This window comes from Astyanax mexicanus, chromosome 15, assembly GCF_023375975.1.
Source record: "Astyanax mexicanus isolate ESR-SI-001 chromosome 15, AstMex3_surface, whole genome shotgun sequence".
Taxonomy (NCBI): Eukaryota; Metazoa; Chordata; class Actinopteri; order Characiformes; family Acestrorhamphidae; genus Astyanax; species Astyanax mexicanus.
In genome coordinates this window covers 2,221,647-2,241,409 of record NC_064422.1, presented here as the reverse complement: position 1 = coordinate 2,241,409, position 19,763 = coordinate 2,221,647, and the positions used below count along the sequence as shown (strand labels likewise).

Genomic DNA, 19,763 nt, shown 5'->3' with positions numbered 1-19,763 from the left:
CATAAATTGCATGAGATTCAGACATTGCAGTGCTGAGACCATAGTGGGAGTATAATTTCGGCAGGCTTAAAAGTAATGCTTCCAAAATTATACTCCCCCCCAGTTGAAGCCCCCTGTTAAAGATATGGTCTTGAATACATCTCTTGGATGCGCTGGGATACATCATCAGTGATGTTCCTGGGGGTCATTGGGGGTTTCGGGTCTTTCAACATCCTCACTCAGGTGACCCATCCGGGGTTGATTAATTCCCGGACTGTATCCCAGCAGCACCAATCCATGGGCTCGCCCTCTTTATCCAAAGCCAGCGTGTGGCTTTCTCTGCGGCTTCTGAAATGGAGCGTATGGCTCCCCGCTTAGCAGCTCCTGTCACTCCTAGCCCTGCCAGAGCTTTGCAGGTTGAGCGTCCAGCAAACCCACGGCATCCCACCTCAATAGGTTCACAGAAGGCACGCCAGCCCCGACTTCTGCACTCCATCACCAGGTCTAGGTATTTAGCCTGCTTTCTTGCATGTGCCTCCACCATGTCTTCTTCCCATGGCACAGTGAGCTCCCACAGGATCACCTGCTTGGTTGTATCTGAGTAGATGATCAGGTCTGGGCGCAATCTTGTCTGGGCGATGTGTTCAGGGACCTTAAGTTGTTTTCCCAGATCCACTCTAAGCTTCCAATCTGGTGCTGTTGACAGCAAGCCTGACTTGTGCTTTGGTTGCACATGGGGCTTTTCTCCAGCCCTCAGGAAAGCGATGTTGGTCTTCCTTGGGCAGTGTCTGCTGGACTGAATCGCTGAGGTGACGGCTTCTGCAACTGCCTTGAGCACCTGGTCATGGCGCCAACGGTAACGGCCATCGGCCAAAGCCTTGGGGCAGCTGCTGAGGAGGTGTTGAAGCGATCCTCTCCCAGCACACAGTGGGCAGGTAGGTGTTTCACTCTTACCCCAGGTGTACAGGTTTGCAGGGCTTGGCAGTGTGTCGTAGACAGCTTGAACCAGGAAACTGATGCGGCTGACATCAGGCCGCCTGAGGTCTGGCCATGAGATTTTACGCTGCTCGGTCTTCTCCCACCTAGTCCAGGCACCCTGCTGGCTGAGTCCCACCATCTTGCTGGCTCTAACCTCCTCTACACCAACACGCACTTCCTTTTGGATGAGATGTTGTCGCTCCTTCCCTTTGGCACTGTCCACCTTGCAACCTGGGAAGTATCCCAGGCCTGCTTGCCCTCTTGCCACCGTCCCCACAAGGGCCTTCTGCCTGAGCCGTGACTCTGCTGCCTGTAGCTCTCTGGCCGCACTCCACTTCCTGCCTGTCCGGACTTCGATGCCAGCTGTTGCCACCTTGGGGTCCCTGGAGTCCCTGTACTGCATGACCTCCCTTGTCCGGGTCACCACAAATTCTTCTGAGAGGCCACTGAAGGGGAGCTGTAGGGTGTTTGTGGACCCATACAAGGCAGCACTGCTTAGGCTTCTCGGCAATCTGAGCCACCTTCGCAAGTAACTGCTGATCTTCTTTTCCAAAGCTTCCACAGTTGACAAGGAGACATCGTACAGCAGTAGCGGCCACAGCACTCTGGGTAGAATGGCATGTTGGTAGATCCAAGCCTTGAAACGACCTGGCAACCCAGATTTGTCGACCTTGGTGAGCCAGGCACCGAGATCTTCACAGGTCTTGTGGATGGCCGCTGTGTCCTTTAAGCTGCAGTCAAAGAGCTTTCCCAAGCTCTTGACTGGTGCTTCTGACAGGGTCGGAATTGTGGACTCTGCAATCTTGAAGCGGAACTTGTCCAAGACTTTTCCTTTCTTCAGAACCAGGGACCTTGACTTTGATGGCTTGAAGCTCATTCTTGCCCATAAGATAAGCTTCTCAAGACCTTGTAAGATCCACCTGCAGCCAGGGACTGATGATGTTGTAACCGTCAGGTCGTCCATGTAAGCTCTGATTGGTGGCTGCCGCACTCCAGACTTGGTCAGTGGCCCACGACACTCCTGCTCCGCAGATTTCATCACCATGTTCATGGCAAGTGCAAAAAGGGTTACTGAGATTGTGCAGCCTGTTATTATCCCCTTCTCTAGCCTGTGCCACTCGGATGTTATGGACCCAGAGGTAGCCCTCAACTGGAAATTGTTGTAATAATCCAGTATGAGGTTGCTGATTTGGGAACATGGTGTCTGCGGAGAGTCTCCTCAACCAGCTTGTGTGGTATGGACCCATAAGCGTTAACAAGGTCCAGCCACAGGACAACCAGGTCGCCCTTGCCTTCTTTTGCTTCTCTAAGGAGCTGTGTGATGACCCCTGTGTGTTCCATGCAGCCAGATGTTCCAGAGATTCCGCCTTTCTGTACAGAGGTGTCTATGTAATTGTTCTTTAAACAGAACATTGACAGTCGTCGTGACAGGATACTGAAAAATATCTTGCCTTCTGTACTTAGCAGTGAGATGGTCCGAAACTGGCCAAGTTCTTTAGAGTTCTCCTCCTTAGGGATCCACACACCCTCAGCCCATCTCCACTGATTGGCAACTCTTCCTCTACGCCAGACTACTCTCAGGATCTTCCATAACTGCTGAAGGAGTTTCGGACAGCGTTTGTAAACGCTGTATGGTACGCCACTGGGTCCAGGGGCTGAAGCTGATCTTGCTGCCTTTACAACTTCCTGGACCTCTCTCCAGCTGGGCTCTTTTATGTCAAACTCTATAGTTGGTGCGGCTGGGCTAACCAAAGCATTGTTGGGGCCAAGATCCTGGTCTCTTTCTGGGTCGCTCAAGGTGTGGTGAAGGAAGGCGTTCACTCCTCTGCAGAGCATTCCAGCTGGCCGCTGCGCTTGTCACCAAGTAGTTTCCTGGTGAAGCCAAAGGGGTTGGCAATAAAGGATATTTGCTTTTTGGCCCTCTCCTTTGTTCGTCTGCGATGCCACTCTGCTCTGCAGATTGTCAGGAGCTTCTTCATGATGATCTCTCGCAACTCTGCCAAGGGCTGCCATTCCTAATCGCTGGCCATCTTGTGCTGCTTCCTAAGGGATTTCAGCTCTTGGCGCAGCTGCTGGATCTTGGTGGCTCTGCGATTCTTGTTGTAGGGCATCCTGCTGTTCCCTGTCTCAATGAGGCCAAATCTCTCCGAAGCATAGCTCACAATGATGGTCGTCATTGTCTGCAACCATCTGTCAGTGTCACCCTTAGCTGTTGTTTGGACAATCTCACAACCATCGTCGTCGAATTGCTGCCACAGGCCCTTGCTGGTTGCTGGGGGCCATTTGATCCGCTTACGAACTACTCTGCATGGACTTTGGGGAGCCAGTGCGTGGAGGTGCTGAGCTCTGTGGGGTGAGTCCTGGCCCTGCTCCTCCTGCATCTCACCAGGCACTAGTCCTGTGCGTTGCACCTGTTTCCCTTTGTCCAAGCATTTCATCCTGGCCTGATGGATTCTGAGGCCCCGCGGATTCTTGCATGTTTTCCCGCAGATACATATTGCATTTTTCGTTGTCTTGTCATTTACATGGGTCGTTATCTGAAGGTCCGTCCTGTTGGGGATCTCATCCTCCCCCGCTCTCGGGATCCCCTGGGGGTATGTCTCTGAGACATAGAGTAAAATGCATCATAGCACATACTCTACACACCTTGGCATGTATGGAACATAAATTGCATGACATTTAGACCTTGCAGTGCTGAGATCATAGGGGTGTATAATTTCATCAGGCTTAAAAATACTGCTTCCAAAATCATACTTCACCCATTTGAAGCCCCCCGGTTGAAGATATAGTTAAATGCATCACAGAACATACTCTACACACCATGACATGGATGAAACATAAATTGCATTACATTCAGACCTTGCAGTGCTGAGATCATAGGGGGAGTATAATTTAGTAAGGCTTAAAAATAATGCTGCCATTATTATACTCCCCCAGTTGAAGCCCCCAGCTAAAGATATAGTAAAATGCATCACAGGACAAACTCTACACACCATGACATGGATGAAACATAAATTGCATTACATTTAGACCTTGCAGTGCTGAGATCATAGAGGAAGTATAATTTCGGAAGACCTAAAAATAATGCTGCCAAAATTATACTCCCCCAGTTGAAGCCCCCTGTTAAAGATATAGTAAAATGCATCACAGAACACACTCTACACACCTTGACATGTATGAAACATAAATTGTATGACATTCAGACCTTACAGTGCTGAGATCATGGGAGTATATAATTTCGTCAGGCTTAAAAATACTGCTTTCAAAATCATACTCCACCCATTTGAAGCCCCCCGGTTTAAGATATAGTAAAATGCATCACAGCACATTCTCTACACACCATGACATGGATGAAACATAAATTGCATGAGATTCAGACATTGCAGTGCTGAGATCATAGGGGGAGTATATAATCAGCAGGCGTAAAAAAGTAATGCTGCCAAAATTATACTCCCCCTATTTGAAGCCCCCCTGTTGAAGATATAGTAAAATGCATCACAAGACATACTCTACACACCATGTCATGTATGATACAAAAATTGCATTACATTTAGACCTTGCAAAATAATGCTGCCAAAAGTATACTCCCCCCCATTAGAAGACCCCTGTTAAAGATAGAGTAAAATGCATCACAGGACAAACTCTACACACCATAACATGGATGAAACATAAATTGCATGAGATTCAGACATTGCAGTGCTGAGACCATAGGGGGAGTTTTGCTAGTATTGACCCACGCCCTTGACTGGGCAGAGAAGAAGAAAGAGGGGGAGCGAACTCAGAGTATTTGGGATGGAGTTCGGGGCAGCTTCGCAGTAAAGCGTGAAGCCGAAGCCCCCCCTCTCATGAGGAGAAACATTAGAAGAGAATAAAATTAAAGAAGGAGGAAGATGGGGAGGAGGTGGGTGCGAGGTTTGTTCAATGAGTAGGTAGAGAGGAAGTGACGGTTTAAATAGGGATGGAAGTGGGAGGAGTGAGGGCGTGGATCACTCCCAAAACTTAGTTATGACACATAACTCCACTTTGCTAGTATTGACTCACGCCCTTGACTGGGCAGAGAAGAAGAAAGAGGGGGAGCGAACTCAGAGTATTTGGGATGGAGTTCGGGGCAGCTTCGCAGTAAAGTGTGAAGCCGAAGCCCCAAAAATTAAATCAGAACTTTCGACCACTGCTAGGATTTAAGAAGCAACTGAGTGTTGGAAGTCCGACCTTGTAGTCTTGGAGAAAGCCAGAGGATGAACCGATGCATGGGGAAGGCAGTGTGGAAGTCAAAGGAAAGAAAGGTAGGGAATAATTAAGTAAGGTATTTGAAGGTGCTGCCAGCCTATTCGAGTATAGGAATGTATGAGGTCCTTGGTGGCAGAAATCGGTTGAAGTGGAAAGGTAGTGTTGAGCGACTTAATGGAATTATGCACGTGTTGTACATGTAGTTTAAAGGCCCCAAAAGCAGCCACCGACCCGCATGCGCAGCAGGAGCGACCTGGTAAGGTAGAAGGGGTGCCCCTGATGGCCCAACAGAAGCGATGGAGTGGGAACACGGAGAGGGAAGATGTGGCGATGGAGTGGAAGACGGGGCAATGTAGTGGGAAGATGGAGTGGGAAGACGGAGTGGGAAGACGGGGCGATGGAGTGGGAAGAAGGAGAGGGAAGACTGAGAGGGAAGACGGGGCGATGTAGTGGGAAGAAGGAGAGGGAAGACTGAGAGGGAAGACCTGGCGATGTAGTGGGAAGATGGAGTGGGAAGACGGAGTGGGAAGACGGGGCGATGGAGTGGGAAGACGGGGCGATGGAGTGGGAAGACGGAGAGGGAAGACGGGGCGATGGAGTGGGAAGAAGGAGAGGGAAGACTGAGAGGGAAGACCTGGCGATGTAGTGGGAAGATGGAGTGGGAAGACGGAGTGGGAAGACGGGGCGATGGAGTGGGAAGACGGGGCGATGGAGTGGGAAGACGGAGAGGGAAGACGGGGCGATGGCGTGGGAAGACGGAGTGGGAAGACAGGGCGATGGAGTGGGAAGACGGAGTGGGAAGACCGAGGCGATGGAATGGGAAGGAGTGGGAAGATGGCAGCAACGGGAGATGGAAAAAGAGTAGGGAGGACAGAGAGAATGAGGACAGTTGGAATGGCGGTGGGAAGATGGAGGATGGGAAGGGAGAACAGACGGACTGGTGTTGGGATGATGGAGGATGGGCAGGGAGGACAGACAGACTGGTGTAGCGAAGATGGGTAAGGAGGCGAAGGCGATGGTGGCGGTGACAAAGGTTAGTATGGTGAGGGTGATTGTTACAACGGCAACGAAAGATTGGAATGAAGAGGGCGAGATTATGTCCCAGATGGTGGCGATTATGCGGGCGGTGAAGGTGCAAGCTATGAAATTGCGGCGATGATGGTGATGATATAGGCAGAGATGGTGGCAATGATGCCGATGGTGGTGAAGATGGCCAAAGTGAGGGCAAGATGATGCCCAAGACGATGGCGGCGAAGGCAAAGAAGATGAAGACGAAGGCGAGAAGATCGCAGCGAAGATGGCGATGACAGACAGAGATGGAGACAATGAGGATGGCCATGAAAACTGTGGCAGAGGTGATGAAAGTGATGCAGGCAGAGATGGTGGCGATGATGACCATGGTGATGAAGATGGCCATAGCGAGGGCAAGGTGATGCCCAAGACAATGGCGATGAAGACGAGGAAGATGAAGACGAAGGCAAGAAGATCGCAGCGATGATGGCGATGACAGACAGAGACAACGACAATGAGGATGGCCATGACAACTGTGTCAGAGATGATGAAGGTGATGCAGGCAGAGATGGTGGCGATGGTGACCATGGTGGCGAAGATGGCCACAGCGAGGGCAAGGTGATGCCCAAGACGATGGCGATGAAGACGAGGAAGATGAAGACGAAGGCGAGAAGATCGCAGCGATGATGATGTCGATGACAGACATAGACGATGACAATGAGGATGGCCATGACAACTGTGGCAGAGATGATGACGGTGATTCAGGCAGAGATGGTGGTGATGGTGACCATGGTGGCGAAGATGGCCAAAGCGAGGGCAAGGTGATGCCCAAGACGATGGCGATGAAGATGAGGAAGATGAAGACGAAGGCGAGAAGATCGCAGCGATGATGGCGATGACAGAGACAAAGACAATGAGGATGGCCATGACAACAGTGGCAGAGATGAAGGTGATGCAGGAAGAGACGAATACGCAGGCCAGAAGATGGCGGCAACGGAGATGAAGGCGGTGATGTAGGCAGAGACAATGGCAATGGTGATGAAGACTATGGCGGCGATGAAGGCGATGCAGGCGGAGATGGTGGTGATGACGATGGCGATAAAGAGGGCAATGACGAGAGCGAGATTACGCTCAAGACCATGGCGATGACGAAGGCAATGATGCAGGCGAAGCAGGTGAAAGTGATGAAGATGCCGGCGAGAAGATTGCGGCGATGATGGTGATGTGGGCAAAGATGGAGGTGATTATGACGGTGAAGACCGCCACGAAGATGACGACTACGGTGGTGACGATGGTGATGCAAAGATGGTGGTGATGACGACGATAGTGAAGATGGCCATGCGATGGTGATGGAGGTGAGTATGGTGAGGGTGCCAAGGATCGTGGTGACGACAATGGCACAATACAATAGACAGAGCAGCGATGGTGGCAGAGATATGGGGGCAACGACTACAAGGGTGAAGATGCTGATGGCAAAGATGAATACGATGGTAAGATAATTATAATGATGGCGAGGTTTGTTCAATGAGTAGGTAGAGAGGAAGTGACGGTTTAAATAGGGATGGAAGTGGGAGGAGTGAGGGCGTGGATCACTCCCAAAACTTAGTTATGACACATAACTCCACATAATATCAGCAGGCGTAAAAAATAATGCTGCCAAAAATTTACTCCCTCCAGTTGAGGCCCCCTGTTGAAGATAGGGTTAACTTTATTGAAGGAAAAGAAAAAGAATTGCATCATTTAATTTTGTCTCACTGTCCTTGGTCATAGTCTATAGGTCATAGATAAAAATAATAACAAACTGTTTCACTTTGTTCAAGTTTTAGAAATAAAAACATGATGTGAAATACGGGCAGATTTCAGGATGGGAAATGACATCATCTTCATTCATAAAAATCAGGACTAAGAAAAAAACACCACTATTTGCAAAGACATATTTCTACACTAGGGGATTATAGATGATCTAAGTATGAACTGATTATCAAAAGTGTCTTTCTGAACCCCACCACACGCTGTTAAAACACTGCAAATCTAGGCAGTCAAATACACCATTACAACCAACAGTGTCAAAACAACAGGGAATGTGTTTTTTTTTTTCAGTTCTTAATACTCCTGCCTGGGTATCCATCTTTATAATCTTTTTTTCACAGCACCATGTATGTAGTCAGCCTGTTTGCTGTGCTCCAGTCACTAAAGCTGCACACTGCACTTGTTAAAATTGATAAGTTGATATGAGATTTTATATTTGGATAAATAAACCTTTATATATATTTAATTGTTTGTTTATTTTAATTTATTTTTCCCCAAAGGTACACAAAGCCCTATAATGGGCAGTGTGATGTTTTGACCTGTGCTCTGTTGGTAAAATGTCGTTCACATAAATGTTATTTTGACACATACCAGGCTGCAAAAATGGTTTTCTCAAAGTATAACATATTTTTAATGTATACTGCCCCTGCCCTTAGCATGAGGGTGCCAGTGAGAGAGGAGGAGCCTTCAATTGCTGCCACAACCTCCTTCAGTTTTTTCCCAATATTTGGTAACTTTAAGTTAAAAAAAAAACAAGAACACGATTAAAGAATTTGTGGATGTCACATAACTTGTTTTTTGTTGAGAGAAAAATAATACATACTGTGGTATGTTACATACCTTTAAGTGCTGACACTATGTCTTCAATGAGCACAGATCTCTTTTTCGTAGGCTGCACAAAGCTCTCTTCACTTTCAGCATCTATTAGACTCTTTAACACAACAAACATTTAAATGTTACAATAAACTTAGTAATGAACTATGTTATAACATATTTGCCTTTGTAAGAGTGTGAGCAACCTACCACAACAAATTAAAAAGGTTTACAGGAATTTATATTGTGCATTGTGTATAGGATAAACAAAAACAGGATTAAAAAACAAAAATATACATTGCAAACACACAGCAAATTTGCCAGTGTTAAATCAGCAATGTGAGCTTTAAATGTAACTTGATTTACATATTAAATATAGAACGCTGTTGAAAAAGGTCAGGGCACAGCATTAACCACAAAGAGCACTTTTCCACCAACGTGGAACAGGCTTTGTTTGCGTTCACGCACCAAATGTTGAACCGTTCTGTGCATTTCCACCAACAAAAATAGGGTTTTATAACCCATTGATTGCTTTTGCTTAAAAATGGCCAAAATGGTAAATATAGATGTACAGTATATAAATAGAAAACATTAATCTATTCTAGAAGACCCTGAAGTAAAACTCTGAACATGGAAAATAAAAGTTTCAGTTATGCAGCTCTGTCTTTGAAACCGATGAGCCTTAACATAATTCTAAGATCTGTTCTCTTTCACCATAAACAAAACTATTGATTTTTTTGGTTAGGACTACATTTTTAGCTACTACTGCTGAAACTCACCATTTCCAGTGACTTTTTATGTTTTACTAATTTATGGTTGTGAATTCCAGGCCAACAACTCTTATGTCTGAGTCTGTATCTGTATCACACAGTGGAGGGGCTGTGTTGGGATCAGGCCTTTTCTCTTCCTGAGATCTTCTTTAAGAGCCTCAACCATGTGATTTTGTGCCTTTTTTGACAGTGTGTGAGCACAACATTAAATAAAAAATGTAAAAATGTTAAACTTAGAGACACTCACAATCACAGAAATCGAAAGAGTACGATCTTGCACAATCAACATTGTTTCTGTGGTCAGAAAACTACTAGTAATAAATCTGTGGAGGAATGACAGTAATAGTCTACAATATGTAATTATACAGCTGATGTATAATGGGGAACCGCATTGTAGGCCTGAGCAAAAAAGGTGATGTAATTGATGATGACCAACAAGTAACCTGATGAAGGTGATAATCCTAAATTTGGAAAATTCCCAGAGAACTACAAAGGAAGCAACAAGATGCCATAAACCTAGAGTAATGCAGATGTTTGCAGTATAATTTGATAAATGCCAGGATAACAAGGTTTTGAAAGATGGTGAACACCGTATTATACTATTTATTTATAATATATTTCTATTGCATTTTCTATTGTTTTTCTTCTTTGTTCTGCTTTTAATCTTCATGTTCAAAAATATCTGTTGAAAGATACTACATTTTATTAACGTATTGTTACATATATAATAAATATTACAATATTAGAAAGTTTTATTAGCTTCTAATAATGCGAGATACATGTCACTATTGGGAAAATGTGTATGATTTTATTAGGCTATACTATGTCTTGGAGTATACAATATATACACATAAATTTATACATAATCTATCTTGCCAGTTTTGTACGTAAACAGTTATTTTAAATCATGTATTGCACTTTGGAACTGCTATATTCATTCAGACTACAAAAAGACACTGAGAATTGAATCTAATGAAGCTTTGCACTGCACTGCACAGCCTCTGCTAGGTTGCTGTCTAGGTTATCTCACTAGCTAGTTAGCTAGTTAGTTAGCAAACTAACGTTCGTAGTGGTAAGCTAGCTAACTAGTTAACTTAGATTCACATTCGTAGCTTAACGTTAAAACTATGGTCTAATATGGTTTTATCGCCATTTACATTAGGTAAGATAACATGTTCTGAACTCTGTGCTACTTATTTACTAGTCCACCATCAGATATCGTTTTCAAAAGTCGTTCACCAGCACTTACCCAGCCACTGCGACCTACTAATAAGACCCCTGCTCATTCAGCGCAGCTCTCCGCAGCCTTCAGCTGCTCCGCCTCACCCAGACCGAGGCTGCGCTCTAACTGGCTGATTACATTTTAAACTGCGAGCGCGAAGCCTTTAACCAGAACTCTTCAAACCTGCAGTCTTTCCTGTCCTGTACAATCCACAGCCAGAGGCACAGCGATATGTTTTAATGATGCTACAAATTTAAAATGCATAAATTAGAGGTAACAATTAACTAGGAAAATTCTCATACAAAGATCACAATGATCAGAAACCATAGCTTAGTAGCTGAACTGTAGGTACAGTTGGACCTTTCACTTTTGAAGATCAAGAACCTATGTTTAATTCTTAACAAATTAAAATATTATTATAATATTATTATAATATTTATATTATATTATAATAAAATTACATTTGGATTTCTGTAATAAATTTAAAGTGAATGTGTTTTATAATATTGTGAAAGTAAATAGAAGGTGTATTATTTAAGTCCTTTGGCTCTGGAACATCTCCTCGAGATTTGTAATGAACATGCCCCTGGGTTAGTGCCAGAAAGTGTGTACCTGTTTAACAAAGCTTATGTAGAGTACGGTCATTATGAACATCATTTTCACTGCTTCTCACGTTCTATGTACTTGGGGACAAGGGAAAATGTCCAACACCATGTGAAGCATGCCAGTTTGTATTTGATGCAAATACAAATCTTAAAAAATATCACACAGGTGGAGGACCCTATACATTTAGTAAACCAAAACCTGTTCTCAGATCTGAGACAAAACATTATGACCATGCTATGTCAGTTACTCCAGAACAGCCATTCATGGGGTGAAAGGCCCATCGGTATTGATGAGGTTAAAAAACGTTTCAGATGATTGGTGTACCAACATAGTTTTTGTCTTGGTGTGACTGGACAGAAGGTGAATATGTGGCTTGATTCAATAAATCACAGCAAAATGTACACCTGCATTCAATGTACACCTGCTGACACACATTGCAGCCAGCGTAAAGAAATGGGGTCCTTTCTGGGCAACTTCAAAACAAAAATTTTAATCAAATGGCACTCTAGTGAAGTACTGCAATGGAACTACACATGTGCCTGTCCAGATTGTAAAGAGATTCCTCAGGTGGAATAGTCTATCTAAAAGGGGAGAAAAGTGCATAAAGAATGCAACCAATGACATCAAAGATCTCTTCTCTCAGCTTCAGAACAGCAATTATTTCAATACCAAATCAGAATACCCGAGTGGAAATGTAAGGAGGTTTGGTACTGCTTCAAACTGAGCGTCTTTATAATACAACCTAGCCACTAAAGCCTTTAATGATGGTCCAGTATTAAAGTCATTTCCTTGGAGATTATGTATATTTCCACTCGACAGAAGAGAAATAATTCTATTGAAAAATTACAAAATGTGTCATGATCAAAAGCAAAAAAACATATGCCATTCCTCTACCGAATAATGTAGAGAGAGACTGAAAATGTTTTACAGATCCAAAATTTTTGTCACATTTAAAATAAAATTATGGAATCACGTGGAAAGATCCATTGAACAGAGGGCAGTGGTACTGAGGTGGTGCTTTGGGGATGAGGTGGGGTGGTGACCATCTAATACTCTGACATTACTAATGCTCTTCATGCTGAATGCAATTAAAGCTTTCTATAGAGAGTAATGATAGCATGCTAGAATAATTTTTACACCCTTCATTTCTGTAGAAACAAAAAATGAGCAGGTTTCCCAGTAGTTATAGTCTATATGAATTTTTTTTTTTTTTATATTTTTTTTTCATTTTGTTTGTCACGTTGAAAAAGACAAAGAATTTGAACACAATAATGAATTGCTTGTTAAAAATGTGTACATATGTGTTTTTATATGTTCAATATTTATGAAAAATTAAATACATTAGAAAATTAAATTTAGTTCTGTTTTCTTTCTGTTTATTTTTAAAGTTGGAAGTGTAAAACTACAATAATCAATACTACAAAACACTTACTTTACACTACAATACTTTAATTTAATGTGAAGATGAATGTAAGAATGTTTTTAACAATACACCGATAAATACATACATACATACAACATAATACATGACAATAATGTACATTTTATTGCCTGAATGTAATAAGAAAGTAACTCGTGTAATTTTATGTGACACTGGAGGCATGTTTGCTTTAGAATGTGAGTGAAGTCCATTCAATTGTTTACGTTGGATTTAAGCATAATATAAATGTTTTCCAAATTGTACCATAGCATAGCGTAAAAGGTATTTTTTAAAATAAAATATGCTTTTTAAATAATATACTTAAAATAGAATGATATGTAAAAACACTTTTGGTTAAATGTGCTTTAGTATGTTTAGATTTAAATGTATTCTCTATCAACACATTAGAGTATAATTTAAGATGTATTACATTAAAATACATTTTATAGAAATACAAAAAAGGTATATTAAAGTAATATATCTTAAATTAAAATTAATATCTTAAAAAGGTATATTAATAGGAAATGTAAAATATTCTTTTAGTATTCTTGACCTATTTTAAATATACTCTTAGTGCTCTTAAATGTACTTCGTTTTCACAAAGGAGTGAGAGAGGAGCTCAGCACTATCCGCAAAATGCATTTGGGATAAATTTAAACAGATAAATAGCACATCCTCTCTGTCATCTGGTGTGGCTGATCTAGAAGAAAACTCTGTTACCGAAGATTTCACATTACTACAACAGGTAGGCCTACTACCAGATGTAATTAAACCGCTGTTCACATCTAGCATTCGACAAACACATATCTAATGATACTAGAACAGCTTTTCTACACCTCAGCACATTAAAGTATAATTTAAGATGTATTACGTTAAAATAAATTTTATAGAAATACAAAAAGATATATTGTATGTGTACTAGGAAATGGAAAATATTTTTTAAATATACTGTTAGTGCTCTTAAATGCACTCCGATATTTACAAAGGAGTGAGAGATTAGCTCAGGCTAAGAAATGCCTTATCCCTGCATGATGTAGAAAAATGAGTGTATGCCTTCATTACCTCCGACAATTGTATGCGCTACTGTCAGAACGTTCCTGCAGCTAGTTCAAAATGCTGCAGCCAGGATCGTTACTAAAACTAGAACATTTGATCATATTAGTCAAATTCCGCATAGACTATAAAGTTCTCCTGTGAACGTATAAAGCGTATGGGCTCGCACTTGCGTATTTGTAGTCATTTGAAATCATTTTGGATTCAACACACTTACCACCTGAAGAAGAAGAAGAAGTAGAAAAAAAGAAGTTTGAAAAGTAACTTGACCTGAGAGCTTCTTATTAACATGATGTGATTGACAGTTTGGTGATTGTGAACATTAACTAAGTCTGATCAATACAACTATATACAAAATTACAGTATACATGAAATATTTTTACAGGCTAATTTACTATTCAGCTGCTGCCAGTTTTTTTGAACAGTGATTTAATTTAACATTTTTTTTTTCAGTAACTTACTGTTAACTACTGTGATTTTATTTCACAGTAAGTAACTTGTCAATTACTGCCAGTTAGCTACTGTGATTTTATTTCACAGTAAGTTACTTGTCAATTACTGCCAGTTACTTACTGTAAATTTTACAGTACATTTTACAGTGTAAATGTTCTTTGATTAAATTTGCAATAAAAATGAACTTTTGTTGATTGGTACCAAATCAAGACTAAGTAAATTTCATAACTTCCACATTCCTGTTGATAACTCCTCCATCTCTGCCTCCCCTCAGGTCAAGAGTGGGTGTCTGGGTGTCATTGTCAAAAGCATACTTTCCTTAGGATCCCATGTCAATAGTTGGTCAGCCTACAAAAAAAATAATCTTCTTTGTCCTTCTCTTACTGCTCACACTACAACTAATCTGGTCCACAGTCTGGTTACCTCACGTTTCGACTACTGCAACTCTCTTTATTTTGGCCTGCCACAAAAAACACTACATACTGTCATTACCCAGACTCCCTCAATGCATCGTTTAACACCTGTTTTACAACTAACTGGCTTCCTATCCCATTTCGAATGAACTATAAAATACCCCCCCCCCCCTCACAATCTTGCCCCTCCTTATCTTTCGTACCTTCTTCACATTGCTACACCTGCTCGTACCTTCAGAACCTCTTCTTCTATTTATCTCACTATTCTTCCTGCCCGTCTTGGGGAGCAGAGCGAGCATTCAACCGCTCTGCTCCCCGGCTCTGAAATTCACTCAAGATAGACCATTGCCACATTTCAAATCCAAACTCAAAATGTATCTGTTTAAAGTTGCTTATGATTTGTGATTATTAATCCTATTCTGTACTTTTTTCCCTGTGTATTCTATATTCTGTCTCTATATATGTATTTTATATTCTGTCAGTTTTATGTTGAATCATGTAAGGTGACAAGAAAGGCGCACACAAGTAAAATCTATTGACCCCTTTCACACCTGACACTTGGGTTCAGAGCAGACTGAAAAATTAGAATATTTGGACCAAAGGAAGTAGGTGTGAAAGCCCCCTAGATGTCACTAGGCCTCTCATATCCAATTGAAGTCTTGAACTTCAATTGAATTCAAACCTGACTCGTCATTGACTGTAGTGCAACATAATTTTTTTAATGACCTACACGTTTAACATTTTTATTAAAGACGCAGAGGAGTTGCACTCCGTTGCATGGTGGTTTACATCGGAGATCTCTTTAAGGAATACTTTGTGGGGAAAAATGAAATCTACCTTAAAACATTACGGTAACTACAGCAACATTGAAACTAAAATATTAACTGTTTTTTTCTATAAGGATGCTGAAGTTCTGAACAGACAACTTGCTGGGAAGGTTATGAAAATTATGCTTAACAAAGCTGCCCCAGCCAGTGCCTCTCTTGTGATAGGGGGAACAGAAGTCCTGAGGGGACTTTTGTGTCTTTCTGATGGGTCTTATATAAGCCCTTAATCTCAGCTACCCGACAACTGAGGCATACATTTGAAGTTTTCAAAAGTTACTCATCAAACTGGATGGACTGAAAGCTAGTACAAAATAACGTCAACAAAATATTAGCTCGTAAAGTTCACTTGCTAATTAAAAAATAAACAATTTTATTTCTTAACAGCTGTTATCAGCTGGAATATTTTATTTTGTAATTGCAAATGTCTATTATTATGCAACAGTTTGTTGTGCCCACTTTTTAAACCAATAAAATAGGGTTATGTTTTAAAATGTATATATATTTGCATGAAGAAATTCTTACATGGATTAGGTAGGTTCAAATAAATAAATCTTCAACGTTTTTAATAAAATGATGGTGGGAACAAGTCTCTTAGCTTTTTCTCAACAACATTTTAGTTAGGTTTAGTTAGGATTGCAAAACGATACACGCAATCAATTTTTTTAAAGTAGATCCAGTATATTATTTTTTAGAGTGCACATGAGAACTGTTGAAAACAAGATGTTAGTGCATTTTACACAGTTAAAATGTGGTTTAGGTCTTATTTTTGATCGAAAGAGAAGTCTTCAGTTCAAAACAACACATGAAGCTAGATTTCGCTCTTAGGAGTGAAATAGGAGCTCAAAACTAAGCGCTCAAAACTTTTTTCGTGATTTTTTTTTTCAACATTCAACATACAAATGAACCCCAACTCTTTATTAAATGACGGTTTTTTGAGTTGAGTTACATGACGGTTTGTTGAGTTGAGTTACATGACGGTTTGTTGAGAGTCTGCCAGTTGGGCTGTACGTAGACATGTGAAACATACATGTAAAACTCTCCTACATAAAAGTGTCCAACTACGGGAAGTCCATTGTGCCAAAGAAACAACAAGAGCTTTTACACATTACTCTGATGTGTTGTGTTCTTGCGCCCTCTAGTGTCACTAAGAGAACATAACAGTATTTACAAGTCATGTCAAATTTTTTTTTATATATTTCTGATCGAAGGAGAAGTTTTCACTACAAAACAACACGTGAAGCTTTTTCGCTCTAAGCAGTAAGACAGGAGCTCAAAACTTAGCGTGAAAGAAGATTTTACAACATTCAACATACAAATGAACCCAAATACTTAAGAAAGGACAAAAACGAGATGTTAGTGCCTTTCACACAGGTATAATGTGTTTTAGGTCTCAAAAACTCATTTCTGATCGAAGTAGAAATTTTCACTACAAAACAACCCTTGAAGCCCTTTTCGCTATAAGCAGTAAGAGAGGAGCTCAAAAGCTCATTTCTGATCGAAGGATAAGTTTTCACTAAAAAACAATCCTTGAAGCCGTTTTCGCTCTAAGCAGTGAGAGAGGAGCTCAAACTAAGTGTAAAACGCATTTCTCAGCGTGAAAGAATATTTTACAACATTCAACATACAAATAAACCCAAATACTTAAGAAATGACAAAAAAGAGATGACCGTGCATGTTACACAGTTATAATGTGATTTAGGTCTCAAAAAATCATTTCTGACCGAAGAAGTTTTCACTACAAAACAACCCTTGAAGCCGTTTTCGCTCTAAGCAGTGAGAGAGGAGCTCAAACTAAACGTAAAACGCATTTCTTAGAGTGAAAGAAGATTTTACAACATTCAACATACAAATGAACCCAAATACTTAAGAAATGACAAAAACGAGATGTTAATGCCTTTCACACAGGTATAAAGTGTTTTAGGTCTCAAAAACTCAGTTCTGATCGAAGGAGAAGTTTTCACTATAAAACAACCCTTGAAGACGTTTTCGCTTTAAGCAGTGAGAGAGGAGCTCAAAAGCTCATTTCTGATCGAAGGATAAGTTTTCACTAAAAAACAATCCTTGAAGCCGTTTTCGCTCTAAGCAGTGAGAGAGGAGCTCAAACTAAGCGTAAAACGCATTTCTCAGCGTGAAGGAATATTTTACAACATTCAACATACAAATGAACCCAAATACTTAAGAAAGGACAAAAACGAGATGTTAGTGTATTTTACACAGGTAAAATCTCATTTTCTCTCAAAAACTCATTTCTGATCGAAGGAGAAGTTTTCACTACAAAACAACCCTTGAAGCCGTTTTCGCTACACTCTAAAAAACAGAGGTACGACATGAGTACTTTTTTGTACTCGAAGGTACACTCTTTATAATTGTACCCTCAAAGGTACAATATTGGTCTTTACAGGGTCAGATTTGTTCCCTCTGAAGTACAAAGTCATTTCTAACAGCAATAAGTACAAATTTGTACCATTTAACCAGCCAAAGGGTACATTCAGTATTCTGCATCACTGTACTAATGAACAATATATATTTAAATTGCACATTTTTTTATTTGAAAGCCAGACAATTTTGTATCATCAAGTTTTTGAGCCATATTTAGTTGATGATAATGTTTATAATATTTATGATCTTTACTGCCACAAAAACCATGGGTACAAAAAGGACTTTCACCGAAAGGTACTTTTTTGTGCCTCAATATAAGGTACAGCCCCAGCGACAAGCTTTGTACTCTTTTAAGTACAAATCTGTACTTATATTTCTTAGAGTGTATAAGCAGTGAGAGAGGAGCTCAAACTAAGCGTAAAACGAATTTCTCAGCGTGAAAGAAGATTTTTACAACATTCAACATACAAATGAACCCAAATATACTTAAGAAATTTAAAAAAACGAGATGTTAGTGTATTTTACACAGGTATAATGTGTTTTAGGTCTCAAAAACTCATTTCTGATCGAAGGAGAAGTTTTCACTACAAAACAACCCTTGAAGCCGTTTTCGCTATAAGCAGTGAGAGAGGAGCTCAAACTAAGCGTAAAACGCATTTCTCAGCGTGAAAGAAGATTTTTACAACATTCAACATACAAATGAACCCAAATACTTAAGAAAGGACAAAAACGAGATGTTAGTGTATTTTACACAGGTATAATGTGTTTTAGGTCTCAAAAAGTCATTTCTGATCGAAGTAGAAATTTTCACTACAAAACAACCCTTGAAGCCGTTTTCGCTATAAGCAGTGAGAGAGGAGCTCAAACTAAGCATAAAACGCATTTCTCAGAGTGAAAGAAGATTTTACAAAATTCAACATACAAATGAACCTAAATACTTAAGAAAGGACAAAAACGAGATGTTAGTGTATTTTACACAGGTATAATGTGTTTTAGGTCTCAAAAACTCATTTCTGATCGAAGGAGAAGTTTTCACTACAAAACAACCCTTGAAGCCGTTTTCGCTATAAGCAGTGAGAGAGGAGCTCAAACTAAGCGTAAAACGCATTTCTCAGCGTGAAAGAAGATTTTTACAACATTCAACATACAAATGAACCCAAATATACTTAAGAAATTAAAAAAAAACGAGATGTTAGTGTATTTTACACAGGTATAATGTGTTTTAGGTCTCAAAAACTCATTTCTGATCGAAGGAGAAGTTTTCACTATAAAACAACCCTTGAAGACGTTTTCGCTCTAAGCAGCGAGAGAGGAGCTCAAAAGCTCATTTCTGATCGAAGGATAAGTTTTCACTAAAAAACAATCCTTGAAGCCGTTTTCGCTCTAAGCAGTGAGAGAGGAGCTCAAACTAAGCGTAAAACGCATTTCTCACCGTGAAAGAAGATTTTACAACATTCAACATACAAATGAACCCAAATACTTAACAAATGAAAAAACGAGATGTTAGTGTATTTTACACAGGTATAATGTGTTTTAGGTCTCAAAAACTCATTTCTGATGGAAGGAGAAGTTTTCACTAAAAAACAATCCTTGAAGTCGTTTTCGCTCTAAGCAGTAAGAGAGGAGCTCAAACTAATCGTAAAACGCATTTCTTAGCGTGAAAGAAGATTTTACAACATTCAACATACAAATAAACTCAAACACTTAAGAAATGACAAAAAAGAGATGATCGTGCATGTTACACAGTTATAATGTGATTTAGGTCTCAAAAACTCATTTCTGATCGAAGGAGAAGTTTTCACT

At 40.8% G+C, this 19,763-nt stretch overlaps 1 pseudogene; it reads right to left on the bottom strand.

Moving 5' to 3' along the window:
• Positions 1–241: 241 nt before the first annotated feature.
• Positions 242–3,410, bottom strand: LOC125781239 (uncharacterized; annotated as a pseudogene).
• Between the last annotated feature and the right edge of the window lie 16,353 nt (positions 3,411–19,763).